This window comes from Myotis davidii, unplaced genomic scaffold (genome assembly GCF_000327345.1).
Source record: "Myotis davidii unplaced genomic scaffold, ASM32734v1 scaffold69, whole genome shotgun sequence".
Classification (NCBI taxonomy): Eukaryota; Metazoa; Chordata; class Mammalia; order Chiroptera; family Vespertilionidae; genus Myotis; species Myotis davidii.
In genome coordinates, this window is record NW_006300363.1 from 739184 (window position 1) to 744909 (window position 5726).

The window sequence follows — 5726 nt, forward strand, 5'->3', positions numbered from 1 at the left end:
GGGCCGCCGCAAGTCGGCCCTCAGGGAGCCTGCGTTTCCTCTCTAGGCGTGTGGAGGGATCCGCACCTCTATGCTCTAGCCCTGGCGCGGCGCAGTGGCTGGTGGGAGGGGCCCTGCGCCTGCGCGGTGGAGCGCGGATACAGGCCTTCGGGACTCTTGCTCACGCTTTCATACCCGAGTGCACCGGCAGCGCTACTGGCAGAGTCGGCAATGGCTCTTATTGAGATTTTAAAAAACGGAGGTGCAGGAACGCGATAGGGCACCCCAAACTCCTCAGCAGTTTTTGGCTTGCGCACATGCACTCCTTTTTATTGACAGGAGGTCTAACTTTCATGCAATAACGCTGCTAAAGTGACTCTCGGTTTTTAAAAAAGTTTTACATTTGAAGTACCTTTTGAACTTGAACCCCAGGCTGGGGCCGGCCTGCTGCCCTTGTGTTGAGACACAACTCTGCAGTGATGAATGGCGCACCTGTCCTCCCCTCACCCGCAAGGCCCCAAGTGGCTTCTCTGTTGATCCCCAGGTTCAAGTTAACCAACTTTTAAATACTCTCTTATTTGAATTTTCTACTCTAAAAAGAGAAAGAAAATTATGCAAATATAAATACAGAACCTAGTAAAATTAGAATGGTCTAGGTTTAAAAAAATGTAATGGCCTCCAACACACATAAGAGTGTGGCAAAATTAGTTCATTCTGGGCAAACAATGTAACTATGAAATCCCGTTGAAAAACGACTGGACATTAGTTCAAAAACCACCGACTATGTTTGGGCTCTGACCCATGAGAGACCATCTGTGGAAAACGTATCCCAAGCAGACGATCCAAAAGAAAGGGCAAGCTACATTTCTGAAGTGCTTCTACAGTGGACAACGGCTGATTTTGCTTGTCCAACTTCCAGGTTTTTTATTTAATTTTAACCCTGATTTTTTTTTTTTTTTGGTAGGAAGCCAGCTAGCTCTCAATTCACTTTGGAGGTGAATACTTGACTCAGGCCTGGCCCATCAGAACATTTCAGCATAGCCCTGGCCAGTTGCTCAGTGGTTAGAGAGTTGGCCCCAGCACCAAAGGGTCTCGGGTTTGATTCTCCGTCAAGGGCACATACCTCAGTTGCAGGCTCGATCCCCAGCCCAGTAAGGGTAGCAACCAGTGGATGTGTCTCTCTCACATCACTGTTTCTCTCCCTCTCTCTCTCCACCCACCTCCCTTCCACTCTATCTAAAAGCAATGGGTGCCTGGCTGGGCGTGGCTCAGTGGTTGAGCATGGACCTATGAACCAGGAGTTCAGGGTTCCATTCCCCGTCAGGGCACATGCCGGGTTGCAGGTTGGATACCGGGGTCCCTGGGGGTGGGGGGGCGAGGAGGAGGAGGTGTGCAGGGGCAGCTGATGAATGATTCTCATCATTGATGTTTCTATCTCTCTCCCTCTCCCTTCTTCTCTGAAATGAATAAAAATATATTAAAAATAAATAAATAAAAGCAATGGAAAAATATCCTCAGGTGAGGGTATATGTACATATATATATCCTGGTATGGCTTGGAAGTAAGGTATGATGTCTGAGTCTGCCTGGTCCCAATCCTGGCTCTGCTGCATCCTAAGTGCAAGAACTTCCACTTGCTACTTATCTGCTCTGAGTCTCAATTTACGCATTTGTTGAATGGGTATATTAATAACAGACATCTTCCTCATAGGGTTGTAGCGAGAACTAAATGAACGGAGCAGGTATCCTAATACCTCCTGGTATGTGTGTATTATCATTATTTCCTGCCTCCATGCCTCTGAACAGGCACTTACCACCTTTCCTTTCTTCACTTTTTTTTTTTTTTTTGCCTTCCACATACTCCAGTATCATCGCCTTGCATTACTCCCAGGATTATATTTTACATTTTTCTTCCCTACTGGGAATGCCGTTGTAGTGTAAGCACTGTCCCCCCACCCCCCATCCAACCCCACTTCTTTTTATAATGCAACTGCCTGATTTAAGCTTTGATTGCCAAGGAGTCCACTTCAAAGACAGCTGTCCCAGTAAACACTTTGTCAGCCACGTGACCCTGGATGAGGAGCCAGGCCGCCTCCAAACTGAGGCTCCTTTGTTTGGAAGATCTTGGCTGATTTCAATAGCTGACCAATTGGGCTACTTGTTTGTTTTTCTCTTCCTGTGCTTCAAATTCCGGCTCTTAAAGTCACTAATGAACAAAATAAACTGGTGAACAAAATAGGTCCAGAGGCATGGATGCGTGAAACAGACTGACAGATCTCAGAGGGGAAGAGGGGGTGGGGGTGGGGAAGAGATTAACCAAAGGACTTATGAGCATATATACATAGCCCGTGGACACAGACAATAGACAACTTATATGAACACAGTATATGCATAGCCCATGGACACAGACAATAGTGGGGTGGAAGGCCTGGGGTGGGGTGGGGGCTGGGTGGTAGAAGGGAAATAGGAGACATTTGTAATACTGTCAACAACAAAAAATAAATTAAAAATAAATAAAGTCACCAATAAAGAGTGAGCCAGGAGAAACCCTCGGCCTCCCACTGTCAACCCCAATAAAAACAGAACCCCAGGCCCTTTCTCTCTCTCTCTCTCTCTCCTTCTCTCCCCCACCCCCTCGTTGTAAACTTTGCTGTGTAGCTCATTGCGCTGTGTAATTTCCTGCAAGTAATTAACCTGTATCTTTTCAGTTTCCTGATGATTATTGCTGAAGGGCATCTTGTGATCATAAGAACCAAAGGCTGGTCCCGCTACAGCACGGGTTATTAAAAGGCCGAGACCAGCTGTGAACATCCCTGAAGGAGGCCCAGTCTTATTTACCGTTATACCATGGGTGCTTAATACAGTCCCCACCCCAGAAACGGCGCTCAGTCAAGGCTTGTTGGACAACACTCCGTACTTCCAAACACAGAGCAGAGTGTGTTGGAACAATGAATGAACATGGAATAGGTCCTAGAGGATAAACAACAGGAAAGAGAACCACAGGAAGCTAGAACCATTCTCCTGCCAAAACATGGCTGGATTCCTGAGGATTACAGACTCCGTTTCTGCCCAGCCCTGGACTTGCTCTCATACCGCGGGCAGGTGAGTGCCAGCAACAGGCTGGCACCGAAGGGGACGTTCTGAATGACTGCTTCCTTTTTCTGCCTGAGGAGCCACCTCTTCGCTGGGGGGTTGGCAGGAGAAATGCCCGTTGCCTTAGAGAAGCTGGGAGCCACTGAAGATTTTGGGGAAAGGGAGGGGTTTATAATAGCAATATCTTGGGAAGATTACACCTCTGAATTTGCACTCAGAAAACTAGAGGTATATTCACATATCATAATGTTCACCCTTTTACCGTGTACAATTCAGTGGTTTTAGTATATTCACAAGGTTGAGCACCACACCACTATCTAATTTCAGAACATTTTCCTTACTCCAAGAAGAAATTCCACACTCATTAGCAGTCACTTCCTATTCCTTCCTAGCCTAAAGGTGTGGAGCAGATAGAGAGAGGAACATCATCCAGCTGCTGCCTCCTGCATGGCCCCTATACTGGGGATCAGCCCACAACCCGGGCACATGCCCTGACAGGGAATCAAACCCTGACCTCTTGTTTCCTGGGTCGATGCTTCACCACTGAGCCACGCTTTTTTGAATGTCTGTCACCTGGAATCCTGTGTGTGTGTGTGTGTTTGTGGGGGTGGGGGGCGGGGGGTTCCAGTCCAGAGGGGCCGCGCTTTGTCAGGAGCACTGAGCCCCACTCCGCCAGCCGTTGGCGGACTGAGCTTTTCACTCTGCTTAGAATACTAACGTCATAGGATGTGTAAAATGGGAGGAGACTTTTGAATTCGTCAAGTCTGATACTTTTTTATTAGTAGTAGGAAACTAGAGGATCAGAGACTAGGCAGCTTGACCAAAGTCACCCATCCAACTCATTCATAGTGACAGAAAGCAGATCCGTGGCTGTCTGGGGCCAGCAAGGGGAGGGGGTCACAAAGGCACAGGAGGCTCTTGGGGGACATGCTACACTCCCCGTCGTGATCATGGGTGTCGTTTCACCGGTGTACACATACGTGAACACGTACCAAACTGTCCACACTAAGTACGCGCGGCGGAGTGGGTGTCAGTTATACCTCGGCAGAGCTGTTCAAAAAGTCACACCTCCAGCTGGAGGCAGAGCAGGGAGAGAAGCACATCTTGTGCCTTCAGGCTTTCGCACCTCCCCTTCTCCCAGCCTTTGGGTTGTGAAGAAACCTTTCCCCATAATGTCATTTACAAAAACTCCACTGTTCGAAAATTTCTACTGAAAAATAAGAACACCCTTCACAAGCCCTGGCCGGGTGGCTCCGTTGGTTGGAGCACCGTCCTGTGCACCAAACGGTTGCGGGTTCAAGTCTCGGTCGGGGCACATACCTAGATTGTGGATTTGATCCCCGGTCAAATGTAGCGATGGCTCTGGCCCTTCCTCTCTCTCTAAAAATCAATAAAAACATGTCCTCGGTGAGTTTTAAAGAACATCCTTCACAAGAAAATAGCAGACACAGGGAGACAGAAGAGAACCCCACGCAGCTGGGAGAGGTATGGGGGCAGAGCGCGGTGTGACTTTGCTCCATTTACCTGTGTTTATCTCTGGCAATGCTTGTGAAAAAGATCATCTCGGATGGGTCCAAAGACTTTCACTGAGGGTAAAAGAGATAGGGACGCGGTTTTTACAGGACTGTACTTTGTGATGCAGTTGGTGGCCACCATGGGCTAAAATAGTTTTTGAATAATTCCTGGATGAGAAAGAGGCAGGAAAACGTCCAGAAAAGTTCCAACTCCTCTCTCCTCTCTTCTCTCTCTCTCTCTCTCTCTCTCTCTTTCTCTCTCTCTCTCTCTCTCCCCCTCCCTCCCTCCCCCAATCACACCAAGCGTGGCCAGCTTCCGGAGGCCTAAAATAGCTGCTTTGTGCAGAAGGTGAAAGTACAGGGTCACGGGTGGCTGTGCTCCGCCCCTCCTTGCGTTGCTGCTGACCTGGCGCTGACCAGCGGGCCGCAGAGGGATTCTGTCCAGGGGCCCCGCATGCTGGCTGGGTAGCCAACAGGGCCCCTGGTTTTCCTGCCGGAATATGTTTTCCCGAGCTCTTGCCTCTCTAGCAGGAGTTAGGAGAAACGTGCATGCATCTAAGCGGTTATTTTCCCTCTGTCTGATTTTTTTAGAACAGCCAATGTAATACACAAGTGTAACAAATTCAAACGAGAGAGAATGATGTGAAATGCACACGGGAGTCGGGGTGGAGTAGGGGCAGTGGCTCCGGGAGACAGACGCATTCAGCATGATTTCTTTCCGAGTCTGGGAGATGCCTGAACAGCGGCAGGAGGTGCTGTTACCGAGCTGCCCGAGGTGCCTGGGGACACAGGGTCAACCCTGAGGACTCTCCCCTGGGAGTCCGCACCGTCAGAGGCATTTAAGCCGCTGTGCTGCTCCGGCAGGGTTTGCCGAGTGCCGTGCCGAGTCCCCTCCACCCATATCCTTCGCCCTCCTCTGCCCCGCTCTGTGTCCCAGGAGGCTGACCCTAACAGACTGCATCGCCCAGGCTGCGTCGCCTCTGGCTTCCGGTCTGGACTGGACAATGGGAGGCAGCGGGAGGAGGGGAGAGTTGGGGTATTTATCCTCCCGAGTCTTTGCAGGCCTTATCCCCTCAGCACTCAGCACAGGGAACTGAAGTAAATTGCTGAGCTGACCGGGGGTGACTTTAGACCTGGGTGG